This window comes from Setaria viridis, chromosome 7 (assembly GCF_005286985.2).
Source record: "Setaria viridis chromosome 7, Setaria_viridis_v4.0, whole genome shotgun sequence".
Classification (NCBI taxonomy): domain Eukaryota; kingdom Viridiplantae; phylum Streptophyta; class Magnoliopsida; order Poales; family Poaceae; genus Setaria; species Setaria viridis.
In genome coordinates, this window is record NC_048269.2 from 2,030,014 (window position 1) to 2,050,024 (window position 20,011).

Below are 20,011 nucleotides of genomic sequence, written 5' to 3' on the forward strand. Positions count from 1 at the left end.
GGACAACGTGCCTATCAGCATCAGAGAATGGAAGGGCAGAAGCGATAATCCGTACGCCCTTCCAGAGACAGAAAAGAATATGCTGTGGGAAGACGTGAAGAGGCATTTCACATTCCCCGAAGATTATAGCGAGAAGGATGTCAAAGCGTGGACACTTAAGAAGATGGCTACTCAATTCCAGACATTCAAGAAGATGCTGGACACCCACTACATCAAGAAGGGCAAAACTCCAGACTTCAACGCGTGGCCCAAGTTGAGGGACCACTGGGATGCATTTGTTGAATACAAGAGGAGTGAAGAAGGTGTGAAAAAGATCACGACCAACGTTGCAAATGCTAGTCAGAAGGGCTACCACCATCATTTGGGGCGAGGTGGGTATGGCTCAGCAATTCCCAAGTGGAGAAAGATGGAACAAGATCTGATCGAACAGGGAATCATACCTGCAACTATTGAATGGCCCGAACGATCAAAGAACTGGTACTACGCTCATGGAGGCTCCCTAAGCCAAGAGGATGGGACGCTGATTTTCAATGACAGAATACGTGAGAAGGCCGAACATCTCATGAAGAACATTGAAGATTCCAAGGCTGGGAGGTTGAGGGTGGACCGAGAAAATGATGAGCTCACATTGGCCCTCGGTAATCCAGAGCACCCAGGACGTTGCCGGGGGTTCGGGGTGGTTCCGTGGAAGTTCGCTTTCCGAGGCGACAGCGCCTCTTACAGAAGCCGGAAGTGAAGAAAGGAACAGATGGAGGAGAACTGGCGGCAGATGCTAGAACAACGAATGATGGATGAAATCAATCGGCGGGTGGCCGACGCAGTTGCGGAGTTGGCGCAATCTGGAGCACTGCCGAATCCTCACACCGCCAGCCCTTCTCAACGCCTCGGGAGCAGTTGTGCTTCTACAGGGGTCCCCGATGCGCAGACGCCCAGGTTACCCGTGGAGGAGCAACGGTTCCCCGTGGATGCCATCACGCAACGGACCTCATGTGAGCTGCATGCACCGGTCGGCAACCTCACTATTAAGGTATACTTATACATAATATTTATGCAATCTTGTCAATTGATCCAGGCCTCGAGATCGGAGTTCAACTTGTTTACTTCTGCTATATGTACAGGTAGCGTACGGGAGTGCGTTACCAACGCTGGCAGGGCAGAGCAGTCATGGCATGGACATTCCAACAGGCTACGCCAGCGTCTGTGTCGAGCAAATAGTAGATGCCCAGTATGAAGGTCTAGAGCTCGACTTCCCGGGAGGCGACGGGGAAAAGACATTGGCAGATGCGCTTCATGGGATCATTCTATGGAAGAAACGCTACATCATTATTTCCCGCACGGAGCCATCTCCTCAGACCTCAAGACCGCTCCCCGTAGATCCCGAGCAGCGACCTTCTCCTCATACCTCGAGACCGGCATCTCCTGCTCCAGGACCGTCGCTTCCATCTATATCAAGGTCTCCATCTCCACCACATCCTGGTGCTGGGAGCGACGACGACAATAACAACACCCCTCCCCGATCACCGTTGCCGGCACCAAGAGCGGCCCCCTCGAAGGAACCTGCAGCACCACTCAAGAAGTCACGAGCACCGCCTCCCAAGCAAAGACAGCCTCGAAAGAAGAAAACAAAGGTCGACCCTGAAGTGGCTCGCAAGGAACGCTTTGAGGCAATGTCTCATGCGGAACAGTGGGCAGAAATCCAACGAGAGGCCAGTGAGTGGTTCAAGAAACAAGCCGAATTAAAAAAGGCAAGGGAGATGGAGCCACCGCCAGTAAGTCGGCGGGATTTAAACTTTTTTATCAGGATGGAGGAAGGAGCCAAGAAAAGGATACCACTCTTGTCAAACTATGAACGGGCTCTAGTAAAGGCTGATGAAAAGGATAAAAGAAAAGGAAAAAAATCATCCTCCAGCGGTTCAGTCCCCGACCTCAGCCATTTATCAAAGAAAGATGCTGAACGGGTAAAAGCAATGCCCTTGGATCAACAAGAAAATATATTGAAGTTCATGGAAGAAATAGGTCTGGGACTTGATGAATGCATAGGGCAAGTCGAGACGCCAACTGCACCGCCCCCTGAGCCGAGATGGCCTTATGAGCTAGGCAAGCCTCTAGTGAAGCCGGCAATGGTACGGAAGCTGTCAACAAAGATGTACGAATTCCATCAATGGTACATGACGGCATCCGCCAAATCTAGGGAGATGATCGGCATGAAGGTAAAACCGATAGATTTTCACGGTGAAGGGGAGAAAGTGCTGTGGCTAGACTTCAAGGATATATACGAAGTGTACCATCATGATGCCCTGGACGTCTCTCTGATCAGCGCTTGGATTCTGTAAGTGTCCGTTTATTATCTCTACATGTAAATTTTGGCGTGCGTCACCGTACTAACTTCATCTTCCATTTCATGTAGGATGCTAATTCAGACATGCCGCCGAGAGGCGTACCTACATGTAGGCTTCATGGATCCATCTGTAGTTAACCAACAACAGATACAATTAGCGCCGGAAAAAACCTTTGCCGAAATATACAATTTCCTACACAAACAAACATTCAAGGATTTCATACTACTTCCATACAACTTCAAGTAAGTGTGTGTATACCGTCTACTTTCGATGTCTTTTTCCTTATCTCTACATGTTAGTTAGCTCTAATATGCATGAACATTTTACGCACGCAGCTTCCACTGGATCCTTATTATAATTGAGCCTGAAAGAAGCCACGTCACTGTCTTTGATTCGTTACGGAAAGATCCGGTGGACTACCAAGAATTGCAAGACATGCTAGGCTTGTAATAATTCTGGACCTTTATCTCTATGCAAAAATTTATTTCCTAAATTTTATCCCTGTTACACTATGTCATTCATTATTCTAATCCGCAGCGTATGGAAACAATTCATAAGGACACACAAAGGTCCATTCAAAGAAGATCTTACATGGAACACAGACTTCCCGGTACGTATGAAGTCTGCACATTTATTACATTGTATAACACGAATATGTCATAACTTATTTTTTTTCCGCACTGTAGTGCTTAAGACAGGAACCCGGGAATAACCTATGTGGCTACTACATCTGTGAGCACATGCACAGTTTTTTGGGACCCAAGGGACCGAAGATGACGCCGCACAACTTTAAAGTACGTAAAATAAATATATTACTAGTTAATTATTTTCTAGCTCCTTATATGTATTTGTTCATGTAACATTCACAAATTTCCAAATTATAGATGTTAAATATTCAACAAGGACTCTTGAAGGAAGAAAGAGTAGCGGCAATATGTGAAGGTCTCATTGGATTCATAATGGACGAGGTGGTAAATCCAAGAGGAGAATTTTATTACGATGGACGACAATTAGACACTCCTCTCAGCAACACCACGACGGGAAGATCGTAGGAAGATACTTTGATTTATTTGTATATATGATCGATTTGTACTAATTAAGCTAGTTGAATTGTGTATATGAATTGTGTATAAGGATTGTGTATATATATAGTAGTTGTATAATTACAAATCCCATTCGTTTAAATACTAGTTGATTTAATTCATTCTAAAAAAATCTCAACTACAAGGTTAACAAATTAAAAGGGCCGCGGTACTACTATACGTATACGTGATGCATGCATGAAAAATTCAGGCGTCACCAGTGCCATGCAAGCGCAATTTAGTCCCGGTTGGAATTGAGCCGGGACTAAAGGGACCCCCTTTAGTCCCGGTTGGGAAATCCAACCGGGACTAAAGGGACCCCCTTTAGTCCCGGTTGGTGTCACCAACCGGGACTAAAGGGCATGTCCCGCGCCTGGCGTGGCAGGCCCTTTAGTCCCGGTTGGTGACACCAACCGGGACTAAAGGGGGTCCTTTACTCCCGGTTAAAATACCCGGGACTAAAGACCCCCCCCCCTTTTGTCCCGGTTGGTTTATCCCGGATGGATATCCGAGAGATATGACCCTTACCAACCGGGACTAATGCTCAGTTTTCTACCAGTGGTAGGAAACAAGCAGCACGGCCACATTGCCCGGTGCTAGAGCATCCCTGCTCTGTTTGTTTGGAGATTTCACCCCAACACCCTTTAACAAGTATGAAGTATCATGCCCGACTTATTACCAACCCCATTGGTATAGTGCACGTAAAGTGGGGCGTTGATGTAGTTAAGTGGTGAAAGGATCAGTGGCCCAAAAAAGGGGTTGAATTGGGATTTTTTTTCAAATTTCTAGAACAAAGAAAGCAAACCTTAGCCTAGATTTCTAGTGTTGCCCAATCTAAAAGGTTCAAGTCTAGAAACTAAGCACACTAGCAACAAAAGAACCTAGCAAGTAGAGCGCACTAACATGATCATCATTTCCTTAGACAAGATATGAGCAAAGCAAGCACAACTTGATCAAGAGCAAAAAGACAAGTAAATTGTAGGAAGTAAATGCTCAAAAGAAGTGCTAAAATGTAAAGATTGAGGACACGAGACAACCAGATTTTTTCCTATGGTATCGAAGAGTTGACGCTCCCCCCTAATCCACATTGGAGCACCCACAAAGGGTTTTGCTCCCCAAAGACACTAAGACTTGAGTGCTTCAGTAAGAATGCTCCTTCTCCATCTCAGTAACGGCGAACTTCAAACTGTGTACAAGATACTCTTCTTGGGGCTCCCACAATCTCCAAGAGCTTACCAAAAACCTTCGGGTCACCAAGACCGTCTAGGTGACGTCAACCACCAAGAGTAAGAAGTTTCAATGCTTCACTTGACCAGCACTTAGCTAAACCATGAACTAAATGCACACTTGTCACTCTCCAACACTAAGAGATGCCCTTAATATTGAGATTTAGGAAATCACAACTCACACTTTGGCTCTAGTAGACTCTCAACTACTCATGGGCTGCTTGAAGTCTTCAGGGTGTCAAGAGCAACTCAAATGACCTAGGAAGAGGTATATATAGGCTAGGCAACAAGAGCTAGCCATTAGAAAAGTGCTTGCAGAAAAGCACACCATCGGATGTTCCAATGGTCTCCATCCCCGGGGTGTCAGAACATCCAGTCATCGATAGATCCAAATTCTGACAGTTACAAAAGTACTACTCGGAGTCCCATCCTAGAGAAGTGGATGAAAAAGCTCGTTCCACCGTCTGCCACACCTTCTTGATCTTCTTAGATTTTGTCGGTGCGATCGGTGGCTTCTTGCATTAGGACTGTGGCTCCATCCACTTCCCATGCCACTCATCATCTTGATGGATCAGGTAGCATTGCTCCTCCCTTGGTTTGAATTTGAACATTATGTTCTTCCTCCCATTGCGAAAGCGTAATTTTCCAGCTTCAACATCGATCCTTGCCTTGGCATCATCTAGGAATGGTCACTTGAGAATGAGCGGCATTCCCAAGTAACCTTTCATATTGAGGACCACGAAATCCGCGAGGATGTAGGAATCTTAGATTTTCACCAGAAAATTCTCCACTATCCCCTCGGGATATCGAATCGTCGAGTCAGCTAGCTGCAACCTCATCAAGGTAGGGGAAAGAGTAGGATAGTTCAACCTTTCAAACATCACTTTGGGCATGATGTTGACACTTGCTCCAAGGCCACAAAAGGCCTGCTCGATGTAGTAGTCATATATCGAGCAGCTGATTGCCAGGTATCCTGGATCTTCCTTGCTTGCTGCTAGTTCGTCCCATGAATTCTTCCTTTGGTGTGTGGGCTTTCCTGCATTGTTAGCAACAAATAGCCTCCGAGATGGCTTACCCCATCAGGCAGTCACCGCACTAACATTTTCATGAGAAGACTCCGGTTGCCCCTGGATCTTCCTGAACTCAATGGAAGGAATAACAACGGCCAACTGAGCTAACTGGGTTTCTAGCATCTTATTAAAACTCAGTTGGTTCTTGAAAGCAGAGGAAAGACCATCAAGTTTTATGTTGAGGCTATCCAATATTTTCTCATTGGTAGCTAACTTTTTGTTAAGACTTTCATTGATCTTAGCTTGCCTAAAAATGACATCTTTGAAGGTGGGTTGGTTAGGATTGAAAGAATTACTGTTGTTACCTCCTTGGTAAGGGCGTTGCTGATTTGACCCTTGGCCTCCTTGTGGACGGTATCTATTGTTGCCGTTCATGTACAACACATCCTCCTGAGTCTCAAGGCAATTATTCCCCGAGTGTCCAGTGTTTCCATAAACCTCACATGTCATGTGAAAATCCATAGCTTGGACGGTGTTGGACATGGCAGCTTTCTCTTTGGTTTAGTCATCCAATCTCTTCATGAGGAGGTCCATCTTAGCGGTAAGCATGTCCACTTCCTTGATGGTATGTGTACCTCTCTATCGGGGTTGGAGTTGCTCATTACTCCACCCTTGATTAGAGACCATCTTCTCGATCAATGTTGTAGCAGCATCAATAGTAAGCGAGAAGAAGGCTCCTCCAGCAGCAGCGTCAACATGGCCTTGGGATGTTGGAGTCAATCTGTTGTAGAAATTCTAAAATATGAGCCATTTATCCATCCCATGGTGAGAATAGGCTAGGATGTACTCCTAAAGCCTTTCCCACGCCTCGGGAATTGATTTCGTTGCTACTTGCTGGAAACTCAAAATCCTTCCACGAAGGGCGTTGGTTTTTTTCCAATGGAAAGAACTTCGTGAGGAATGCCGCAGAGCATTTATCCCACATATTCACCTCCGTACGGCTCGCATAGAACCATTGCTTCGCTCTCCCAAGGAGAGAGAACGGGAACAATCGGAGATGAATAGCATCTTCACTAACCCCTCTGATGGTAAAGGTGCTACAGAGCTCAAGGAGCTGTTGTAGATGGGCACTTGCATCCTCGTTGGCTTTCCCACAGAATGGGTTAGCCTGCACCATGGTAATGAGACCCGTCTTGATCTTGAAACTTGCGTTCCCCGTGTCCACCTCAGGACCTTTCAGCACCTGAGAGGCTGAGGGAGCAGAGTACTCACAAAGAGTCTTCTGGGCCATCACGTTTGACGTAGATGGTGCAAAGGAAGTTGAGTCAACTGCCGAGAGAGTAATTTGAGGAGGAATGACACAAGATCGTAGGGTACTCACAAGTGACTCAACATTCTTAGTGAAATTTGTTGACAAGTCAAAACCAATCATACACTACCTATCTTCACATCAAAGATAGAGAAGACATATCAAGGTTAGCCTATTTGAGTAAGGATCTATCAACTATGAATATAAACATATACAAACTAAAAACTTTTAACCAGTGCCTTCCCTGGCAATGGTGCCAGAAATGCTTGTTGGTATATTCAATGATCATGAATAAATCCGCAAGCGCACGGATATACCGTTGTAGCATTTCACCCAAGAGTATTCCCAAGGGTATTGTATTTCGCAAAGGAAGGCGGGTAGGTCAAAACAGTTTACTATGCATATGAGTATACCATAGATGGATAGAGACAATACTCAAGGCAGGGGTAAGAAGGTGATAGATATGTAGTGTGACACACACAGGAATCATCTCAAGATAACTAAGCTAGGGAGAAGGACTAAGAGTTAGCTCTAGATTTATATGTACTTCCTATATACTGCATAGATCATACAAGCATAACATACATAGAACTCAGGCCTATGTTATGCTTGTATGATCTGTGTAGTATATAGGAAGTAGATATGAACCTAGAGCTAACTCTTAGTCCTTCTCCCTAGCTTAGTTATCTTGAGATGATTCCTGTGTGTCACACTACATATCTATCACCTTCTTACCCCTGCCTTGAGTATTGTCTCTATCCATCTATGGTATACTCATATGCATAGTAAACTCTTTTGACCTACCTGCCTTCCTTTTGGAAATACGTTACCCTTGGGAATACTCTTGGGTGAAATGCTACAATGGCATATCCGTGCGCTTGCAGATTTATTCGTGATCGTTAAATATACCAACATATAGTGCTCTCTCCCTAGTATCTGTATTGATTTGTATGTGCATTTGACATTTCCCCCTCTTTGATCAAACTAGTTTCTATGTGCATTTTAGGATCATCAGCATGGATGTTCCACCTCCATCGCTGGAACTTACCGTCACCCAGGACATGCTGCTCCACCTTGGTGTCTAGAACGGTGTTGCCAACAGGGATGTTGTGGCTTATGTCACCAGAAGCCCCAGCACGCTCCATGGTACACCGCGTCAGTCTTCATCAGCACTTCACTGGGCCGTCACAACTTTAGGATGGTGAAGGACAATGCCTCCAAGCTTGTCTTTGCCATGTTTCCATCCTTCCAGGATGTTGACCTCCTTCATGGTCGCACCTGGCAGTGGTAGAACGAGGTCATCATCTTCCGCAGCATCAGTTGCTTCAACATCTTCATGTCTGGCGACTAGTAGTCCCTAGACAACCCTAGGGATATTATGTAGATTATTTATCTTTGCAATGTTGTCGATCGTTTATCTCTCCATCTTCTAGTACTTGCAAATTCTATTTAGTTCTTTATTTCTCTACCAAAATTCACTGAGATTTCAATGTTATTTCCTTGCAAAAGACAGTTACATTATTAGAGATTGATGTGCCTCTTGCTATTTTCCATCCCCTGACTCCCGATGCGATGCTTTCGCTTTCCCTTGGAAACTGAGAGCCATTATTATACCAGTACCCTCGTCTTGTGATAACCAACCCCTCCATTGCCTTGCCTCATGCTCTCTTCCTCTAGAAAACCACCACGGCTTCTTCTCCGATTGCTTCTTCTCTTCCTTCCAACTACTCCTCCAATGAGGATGGTGGCTCTATCGAGTATGATGGGCCACCACATTATGAGTCGGACCCCTAATACAAGCCCTCCATTGTACCTGAGTCTCCCAGGTACTCCTATGATGAGGAGACCGAGTATGAGAAGGAGGAGGAGGACGACAATGAGGAGACCTACATTGAGCAGAACTCAGACGACGATGACGAGGAAGATGATGATGAGGAGGAGGACGATGAGGAAGCGATAGAGGAAGTGGTGGCGTCGGTGGCGGAGGAGGAGGAGGAGGCCAAGAAGAGGAGGAGGTGGGCGGAGGTGGTGGTGGTGGCGGAAGCTGCATGGGCGGAGGTTGTGGTGGAGGTAATGGTGGAGGAGGAGGATGCTGTGGCGGTGGCGAATACGGTGGTGATGGCGCCGGTGCCTGCGACGGTGGCGGAGGAGAGAGCCAAGAAGCAGGCCGCCAAGGAGAGAAGGCGGGTGGCTCTAGCGGTGAGGGCGGAGGATGTGGACTCGGAGATGGCCAAGAAGAGGAGGCGAGTGGACTTTGATGTCAACGCTGGTCCCTCCAATGCCGGTCTTGCCATTGCCGTACTCGACCTAGAGTCATTAGGGATCTCCTCTGAGGGGTCATCATAGATTACTCCAATTTGGGGTTTTCTTTTGCATGTACATAGGATTTCTTTTGGATGGAAAGTTCAATTGACTATTTCCTTTTGGATGGAAAGATCAATCCCCTGTTTTCGTGCTTTGTGAATCTATTAGGGAAATCCCCTATTTTCTTGCATCAAGATCAATCCCCTATTTTCTTGCTCTGTTTGCTCTATGGATGGGACATCAGCACAAATCTGTTAATCTTCCTTGGTGCTTTGGTTTTCCCAAGTCATGATGCTACGTCATAGCTTGCCATGCCATGTCTTCTCATGATATTTTTTTATTTTTATCCCACCGCACGGCATTGCTGCAAAAAAGTCAATGCCCGCTGATTCTTGATGAATGGACAATCCTATATTGTATGTTTAGCAACAATGGACTGTCTTGTATTGTGTATTTAGAAACAACAGACTATCTTGCTCCGTTTCCATCAAGTAGTTTTCATGTCATATGGAAGATAAAGTCCAAACGAGTGTCTTTTTCACATCTTTTAGGCTAATCTAGTGATGTGGTAGGAAATTTTACGAGGAGAGAGAAGGAACTAGTTTTATCTAGATGAAACTCTTTTGACACGGAAACTAACTCTGATTGTGCATTGAAATTAAATGTTAAATGGTGCCTATATGACAGCATCATGATGGTATGCATTGGAGGGGTAGTTTTGAAAACAACTTTATTTTCCTCTTGTTGATGTGGCTATCTTGGAAATTGTTGGTATAATTAGTAATGTGGAATAAATCTACAAGCGCACGGATGCCATTGTAGCTTTCACCTTAGAGTATTCCAAGGGTATCGAATCTAAGGGAACATGTGTGTACTAACTTCTATTCTAGTCGGTCCAAGAACACACCAAGATAGGTGGCGAGGGTAGAGAGGATTCTTAGGAATAGAACTATAGGTAAGTTGAAGGTCGATCTCTTGGTTAAGAGACTTGCTTCGGGCACTAGCTTACCCTGAATTAGTCAGGCACCTCCAGCCAACAGCTCTACGCTATATCCGGACATGGAGGATTACAAAGGACCAATAGGGCTGTCACCACCTACGGCCTACCTCTAGCAACCCGTGGGATATAAGACAAACGAAGGATAACCCTTAGCCTAGACACCACATCTATGCTACTGATTACTACTGCAGTGTAACTACGTTTGAGCTCCCGTAGCAGACATACAATACTCTGTATAAATACAGAGCGACGAACTCGCAAGTGATAGAACTGATCTCACTTAAATATAGATACTACTAGTGTATACTATATCAAGGTCTCAGGACATACATGAGAGCATACAAGCCTGTACTATGATAGATGGGGTATATGACTAGCATACGAGCATATAAGCCAAATATATAAAAATAGCAAGGATCATGGACTACTCATGCATATAAGAACCAAGTATAACACTATAAGAAGGAATCATGAACGCTTACTTAACTCCAAAGAATGTAGCAGCATCCGTCAAGGTACAAGCTAGGAGGAGAATGCTGACACCCGGCACTCCTCCCAAACTACCCCTCACTCTCTCCCTATTGTAAGCACAAGTTAGGCAAGCACTCCGCCTCAGCAATGAGGCTCTAACTCTACTTTTGAGTAGTGTTTCTCCAAGTGGTGGTGTTGTGTGTCCTCAAATGAGCCCCCTCCTCTACTATTTATAGAGGGGAGGTGCCTTGGAAGAGTGGAGAACCTCCAAGCATCTCAAGGGAATATTCTTTCTCTAGCCTCTCTCCTAGTGCCACCTAGCAGGATCCGAGGCTTTGAGGCGGTAATTCCCAAGATAATGGCCACAACCACCTTTAGGAAGTCACTAGGAGCCACCACGTGGAAGCTGAGCATCAGGGGGGCAAACACTGGTTCGGTCGAACCATGCCCCGGGCACCGCCTCTCATGCTGCCTTTCATTTGGGACACTGCCTGATGGGCCCTCGAGTTGGTCCTAGGTGCACATGCCAAATTATGGTGGTTTACCCCCTCTGGTGGTCCCATGGATCCATGTGCTATTCTCTGATTGGTTGGAGTTGTGTTTCTTTGCCACTTGGGTGTGTTTCCTCCTCCTTTCTAAGGATGAGAAACCTACATACAAATATTCACTAACACTTGTGGAAATGGTTAGTAATAAACCCCTACCACTAGGCTGATGCTCATCTTTTCTAGTGTTTATGCAGGAGTTGACGACCTAGAATTGGCACTTAAGAGCTGTCAACAACACCCTCATACTTAGCCTTTGCTTGTCCTCAAGTGAACGGCAAAGTCTAAGGTGGAACATGTCTTCTGATGGTAAAGAGCAAACATATAAGGTATTCCAAGTCATACCTATACTTGTGAACTTTTTAAAGTGTCTATCATGTTACCTTTGGTGGTTGATGGTTGGAATGGTCTTGATTCAAATCCCCTCCACTCTTGCTGTCTTAGTAACTTAGGTTTTTGGTAATATTTTTCAAAAAATAACCTTACCTAACTCCTCAAATAATTTTTTCAGATCGCTCAATGTGTATGATCCTCACCAAGGCATTAACTTGCCTTTCTTCACCCTACTTCTAATAAGGCTTATGTGGAGCTCAAGGTAGGGATAAAGATGAGGCCTACCTGCATCAAGATACGCAAGTGTGTGGATGAAATACGGTGGAAAGGTGTATGGACTCCTTTTGTATGATTCCATGTCTCTCCTTTTTCTCTTTCTTTTGGACATAGGCTATCTTTTTCTCTTTCTCTCTTTTTCCTTTTTTTTCTTTTTCTTTTTTTTCATCATGCTTTGAGCATGGCTTTATTTCTTTCTGCATAGCCCATGAACAATAGGGGGTTTCTTTTGTGCCTTAAATAGGGAGCAGAGTATAGAGTACTATCAGCTTATATAAGAAGATACACAATGTAAGTTACTCTGTTATGAAATAATGAACAAACTATGACCATTCTAATTAGTTTCATTCTTAAGTACACATACAGGTACATCCCCACAGGTGCACACGCACACAACAATGAAACCATGCATATTTTAAATACTGAACTGGTTCACTGTTACTAGGCACTGACATGCTAAAATCACTGATCCAGACAATACAAATAAAGTCATCTCTATTACATGAAAGTGTCACAACACGCAGATGCAATGCATCAGACATAGACATGGCAACGAAGAGACAACAGACACAGTCATGGAGATGGATATGGCAAAAGCCTATTCCAGCATACCTGTGGCAGCACAGAATGCAACAAAACAAGTGTCGCCGTGGAGATAGTCCTACAATGCATGATGCCTAGCCCTTGAGTCTAGGTTAACACGATCCAAGCGGCCTATGCCAAGACGCATGTTGTAGGATGTCACGAATACCCCACCTCCAGTGAGCAAGATGGAAGAAAGGGCACACAAAGCGACCATGGCGATGCACATGAGTGTGATCGTGGTCCTGCAGCCAAGCGAACACAGATTTCTTCAGCTCCTCCGTTTCATCCTCGTCCGCTTCTTCCATGTCGTACAGATCATACGGATGAATGAATCATGGCTGCTGCAGAGGTGGAATAACAATGAAGTTGCCTGCTCCGTTCGCATGAGCAGCCGTCCTCCTATAGACAATTACCAACATAACTATAAAAAAATTACAAGCAATGATGATAACATGTAAACAAGATGCAGAAGCTATGAGCTCACCTCTCACAGGGCACAAAACTAAGTTGGTCGCCTACCACAACCAGTAACAATGTGAAAGATGAAGAGCCGATGAGCAAAGGCCTTGGGGCCCCACCTATATATTGAAGCACCATTACTGATCAACAACGCAGTGCACCTTGTCGTAGCTCATGCCTCACGGGATTATAGTAGCCATGAAAATACATGGGATGCATAGAATATGCAAGTCTACACTGATCAAGAATCCTACCGCAAGTATAGGGTAGAATATGTTGGCTTTCGTACAAGGGTAGGCATACGAAATATTCGGCTGGTACATGAGTGCGCTTTGGTCAGGATAAAAAGAAGGAAAATCCTTACATCCACATGAGTTTAAAAAAAATCAGACTTGTAGGCATTATAGTTGGAGAAAGCAGTTTTTCCCCTTTGTGGTTAGTGACTGGAAACGCACCCAGGTTCACTGAAGTGTGGCCTCTTCTAGATATTCATCTTCCACCTATGTTGTATGCAAGATGAAACGCACCCAGCTTCACTGATAAATGGGTCCAATAAGAGCGCACAATCTTGTCAGTGACCCCGAAGCAAGTGCAGCTTACCAAATTTTCATTTCACACCCAGGAACTTGAAAGCGGGATCTTTAAATTTTGTATTCCCTCGCACCCCAAATAATAAAAACATGGCTACCGCAGTGCCTCTCCAAACTCCAGCCTTGTATTTCCAAAATCAGCACTCTTTTCTCTGGTGGCTGTAAAGTCCAACTAGCTAGATCTGCGATGGCGGCCGACCTCGGCACCTGCGGGGTACCTCAGCGGCGGTGGCAAGCTCCACGGTAGTGGACATCAAGGTGCGAGATGGTTGGCGGTACTCTTGGAGGAATATCTCAGCATTCTTGTAGCAACTGCGCCCATGGTAGCGCACTTGAGAAATTGAGTGAGGATGCCACGCAAGCACCGGCTACCTCGTCCAACCATGCGCCACTGCATCTTCGAGCTCCACTAGTGAGAATCTCATTTTTTTCTTTGTAGTCCCCCTTCAATTTTTTGAATCTACATCTACTTCACTAGAGAGCACTTTGATCAAGTTTATTTCTATCTAGAGCAGAGCCTAGTTACGCCTAGAGGTGGCCACGATCCTATGCCCGCTAGAGTATTTCTTTAGCAAACAGTAAATTTCATGGTGTATTGTGTTAGATTTGAGCTCCTTCTTTTACCTTGGCTGCTCTAGATCATGGTCATAGTACATTATGTTCCTTATATCTAAGATAACTGACCAAATACTTATTGTGCAGAGCCTAGTTCCATGTTCCTACATTGCTGAAATTCAATCACATGTCATGGTATGTACCTAAACAAGTGATTATCCTACTCCTGTATTCTTTACTTCATTCAGTTGCTTTTTTTAAGATTGAAGTTTGACTTCTGCTCCTTTCATTTGTAGGTTGAAATATTGAAAACAATCATTAGGGATGTGGTACCAAATTCTGGTCCTCAAGATTTTCAATCAAGTCCCTTCCTTGATTATGTGGCCGTGCAGCCAGCCTCAGCTACAAGCTCAAGATCTGAAGTTTCTTTGGGAGGGCTACAAGAAGCTGCAGAACTAAGACAACAAGTTATTGAATAGGAGCAAATGTTGAGCGACTTGAAGATGAATGCACAAGCTTCAGATGCATCAATGAAAATGCAGTCTCAAGAAATTGAGAGTTCGAAGAAAACAGTAAGATAAACTAAGTACCTCGTTCGTCAACTGCTAAACAGAGGGTAAGGTCAATGTGTTTCATAGGCATCTACTCATGTCCTCCCAACTGCTTAAGCCAGCTTTGTTCTTGGTCAGAGAGATATCATGTGTAGTGGTTTGTGATCTTTTATGGACAATATGCTTGTGCTTGTTATTTGGACATGAATAATAATGTGTGAAGTGTGATGAGAAATATTTATTTGTATATGTGGTATGTACGAATTATTTGAGCTGTCAATGATAGAATTGATTTGTATTTAATATTTGTGGTGGAACCGTCTGACTTAAACTGGCTTAAGTGCACCTTATTTAATCGCTGTCAAAATAGCAATTATTTGAAATGCACTTAAAATAGTGTAAGCCCAGTAGTCCGTCGAGTGTCCCTAGGATGCCTCAAAACATCCACGATGTGTTTCGTAGCCATACATTAGGATCCCTTCCACGAAGGGAAAAACATCAACAAATATTATATTTTTAGATACATACAACAGATACGATTATTACAAACTGTAGATTGAAATAAACTTAAAAGTGCAAGTTAGATCATTAATAAGTTTTAAACATAAAACCAGTCCAAGGTAAATAATTATACAACTAAGTTTTTGTTCTTAGGTATCATGAGACTCGTACAATACCCTAATTCTTCGGGACTTCCTCTTTAGTTGTCTCCTACTATGTTTCTAAAAACAATAACAAAGGATCCCCTGGGTACAAAGGTACTCAGCAAGGCTGACCCGACTAACCAATATAGATAGATTTAAAATACTGTTTGAAGGAATATGATAGCTTTATGGTGTACTGGCTTACCCACATTTTGCAGAAAAGCTTACTATTGGTGGGACCTTAGTTTTTTCATTTTATTTCAGTTTAGTTTTTACCTAACCAGTCTAGGTGAATAAAACATTTTAAGCAACAAGGTGAAACTAAGTCATACATCGTATTAAGTCTAGGAAAAATATTATATTCAACTTGATTACACTACAATGCTTAAGCAATGGTCAAGTGCATTCATAATCAAGAATTGCGGTGATCCGGACTGATTTACATCCTGCAGAAGATACCCGACTACCAGCCATGCACAACTGTCCGGGTTGCATATAACAACCTTTCGATTAGCCGCATCCAACGATTGGAAATATGACTACCCGAACCTAGGGATGCACCCTCACATGGGACCCCACGTCTGGCCTGATCTCCATGTGAGTTTCAGGCTACACCGCTGCCTTTCTCTAGCACATCAAGCATGGGTACGAAATATTTCCGATTAGAGAGCCAACTAACCTACCGGGCTTTGCTGGTCCCACACACAGTAAGCAACCAGATAAAATCACTTGATCAAAGGATAAGACAACGAAGAGGCCTTAACCAAATTAAACTTAGCAGACAAAACTACCATCTCTAGCTTCTGTCCACATTTCTGAAATTCTAGGCTATTTTCCTTGATTAACAAGTATGACCAAAAATTAACCTTAGAGTTCCAAAAGTCACATAAAGGTATCTAACCATTGCTAAGCATAGGATAGTTACTAATTAGATGAATAGGTGGCAAAGATTTCCTCTAAATAAGGTAGGATCATGCACAAGAGTGGTTTGCAATCAACTTCTAAACTTAATGCATTCATAAGGAAATAACCAAAAGATAGACTCATGAATAATTTTTGAAAGTAGATAGGCTTAGATGCACCGGGGCTTGCCTTGATCCAAAAAAGGTTAGTATCTTCAAAAGATCCTCCCTCACAAGGGATCAATTCAACCACCTCTTCGAAATGCTGAGGCTCTTCAGATACTTCCAAGAAATCCACTTCTGGGGCTTCTATGTCTACGATAGAATGCATGCAAAAGTTAGAGATGCAAAAATTTTGAAACAAAAGACTATGCAACTTATCTTTGTGATAAAGTTGCAAGCCAACACTAATCTACCCATAATGACTAACCCACACTTATTAATTTCTTTAACTACCTAACTTAAGCATTTTATTTTATGTAGAAAAGTAATATAATTAATTTCTAATCTGAAAAAATTAATTCCTATGGATTAATAATTACTTTTGGATAATACAACATTATTTAGAATTTTAATCATTTCATAAAGATTAAGTATTTATTTAAATACCTTAAATAAAGGTACTAAATAAATACCTAATCTTCATTATCTTTTCCTAGGGTTTAAGAATTTTGAATGCATACAGCAAAATAAAACAAACCTAACAAAATTGGTTTCACTATTTTTGGACATTTCTATAAATTATAATGAATTAAATAAGAAAACTAAATTTAAAACTAATTTCTAAAACACCTAAATCTATTTTTCTAGAAAACCCCTGGAACTCTCCTTTCTCACGTGCGATCCACCTAGCCAAGGCCACTTACGCACGGGCCCCCGAGTTAAGGCACAACTGCCCGACCCTTGACCGAGGGTGCCCGGCGGGTGACGCCGGCAACTCGCCGCGGTAACCTCGCTGGCAACGATGACTAGCCGAGCAGACTCCCCAGGGCAGCGCGCATCTACTGGCGGGGTTAAAGACCGGGACGGTGGACTAAACAGAAGCTTGCGGCGACGGCGGCAGACTGGACTGGGCTCGCCGGCGCACAAGAGCAGCAGCTTGCCGGCGGCAAGGTTTGTGGCAATGGGGACACACTCCCTTGATTAGCAACACCTTTTTGCACCCCCTGATGGTGTTCTAGTGGTAGTTGGCCGGACAGCGACGACGAACCTCACAAGGCTGACGGTGGCACGGTGGCGATGGCTGACCGGCAGCGCACAGCTCGCCGGCGATGGCGCCAAGGCAACAAGCTCCACGGTTAACACTTCTACGACCTAAGCAGCGCAAAGCTCTCCTCCACCCGAGCTAGCTATGGATAGAGCAAAACGCCCCACAGGGGCGGCCATGGTCGTCACGCGGCGTGTGGCGGCACACACGTTTCAGCCAAGCCGGTGGAACCCCAGGCCAACAGGCCCCGGCTATACCCTCCTTAGCTCGCACGCAACACCCCGAAGCACTTGGACAATGCCCAGAACCCTAGCGACCTAGACTTCCACGGTGACGCCCTTACCAGACGGAGTGGAGATCGGCCCTAGAGAAGAACATGGCGGGTAGGTAGTTGTGAGTGTTGGGGTTGGACAGTGGCTACAGGGATGGGCCCAAGGGCTCAAGGTGGCGTTCTTGGCAAGGTTGACGGGTTCCCGGTGGCGGAGCAGCGGCAGAGCACGGTGGCGACCGTTGCAGGATGAAGAGCAGAGGAGCGGGGTGAAACACAGAGGTGCGGTGAAAAGGATAGCACCAGCGGTGGGAGCAGTGATTTATATGAATTTTTACCACCTTCCTGAGCGCCATCTCCTACCTACCTGCTTGTTTCCGTGTGGCTCACTCTTGCCGGCGCATGGCACGGCGGCACCGCTCTTGCCCTCGACGGCAACCAGCTGGGCAGCACCAGCTGGCTCTGTTCCTCCCTTCTTTCATTCTTCAATTTCACCCAAAGTTCAACTCCCATTTGCGCTCGATTTCCAATTCAATGGTCACAAAGTCCTTTAAGCAAACTTACAGAGGATCGTCGGATCTACATTTGATTGATTTGCATCGAAAACCAAGGACCACTCTATCACTATGAATTTTTACCCCAAAGTCGAGCTAGGGGTTCGGCCCTGTCATAGTTCAAATGCCACCTCCATTCAGTTTCGTCAGAAACTTTCAAAATAGCCTCAGTTCACACTTTGCATCCAAATTCAAATATGCAAACTCACTTTTCCTTGTCCAAAAGCTACTGCCAGTTGTAAACCACTTATCAGACATTCCATATTGCATGTTAAATCCTAACTTTTACATATAGAATCTCCAAAAATTTATGAGCCAAGTTGATCATTTCTCACTGTTCTTGGAACTGAAATAGCCACTGCCATTCAGTTTTGTCAGGTGATTAAAGCAGTGCAGCTTTCAAACTTTGAGCTCCAGGAAAAATTTGAATTCCTTTCTTTCGTTGTCCAACAACATGCTCAAGATGTTCACTGGATATCATAGTTCACTTGGGAGCCAAATTCTTCCAATGTATATATGAAAAATCTTCATAATTCAATTTCAAAGTGGCCTACTTGATACTATTTTCGGACTTAGTTTTAGCAGCAAAGCTAAAAACTGCACCACTTTCAAACTTTGAACACCATTTAAAATATGAATTCTCTATTTTCTATGGCCAAAAACATGTCCATTAGATTCACTATAGTTCCAAGTCCACTTGTGTTCCAAAGCATCTCCCAGCTCCAATGCAAATTCTTGCAGAATTTAAATCCAAAGTTGACTGGTGGTTACTAATTTCAGACATATTTTGAGACCATGAATAGCGCTTCCAAGTCAATCCATCTTTGACTATGAATTTGAGATGCTTATTATTTGAATTTGACTTCCAATTTAATTCCTTTGAATCCTAAATACTATCAAGACTTGACTTCATATTTTTGTCAAATTTCTCGATTTTAAATCTCAAATTTGCATTTTTGTCAAATTTGACCCAAAATTGACTTTGGCCCATAATACCTCCTTATCATCCAAATTTCATAATTAATAATTTAATAGCCATTTTTAAGATTTTAACAACCTGGTTGTTACAATATTAAATTAGATTATATTTTAATTAAGCCCTACTTGGGCTACACCTGAGAATAACTGGACCCAAAATTTCGTGGGCTCACCCCCTCTGTCCATTATTTCATGGGCCTAAATAAACTTATGATGACAGCAATTGTTCACCTAAATCAATTAAGAATTAGGCTTAAACAAAGTTATGATGTCAGCATATGTTGCGCTTGATCCAACAAGAATTGGGCCCAAACCAAGTTTTGACGACAACAATTATTAGGCTCGGTCCAACAATAATTGACCAAGTTATGATGATAGCAATTATTGGGTTTGGCCCAATGGGAATTGCACCTAAATCAATCTATGATGACACAGTTATTGGGCTCAGTCTAACAAGAATTGGGCCTAATTCCATCTATGATGAAATAGTTCGTCTCAATTGTCACGCCACATTGGACTGTGGTCTGACATGGCAAGCTACATAGGAACCAGTTAATGACGTTTCCAGTGATGAATTTCCATTCATCATAATCCTAGTGATGCACCGAAATAAGGAACGTCACTAGTCGTGGTTTATGACACTCGATTAATGACGAAGGATTTTCATCACTCGAGTGTCATAAATCACAGTTTATGATGCAAAAAAATGTGTTTATGACATTTTTGGGTTCAACATAGATCGGAAGATTTCTTGTAGTGTTTATCCCACATCAAGGCTGTCGGGGACACTTGCAAAGATTCAAAAGCCATTTGGGCTGAGGGG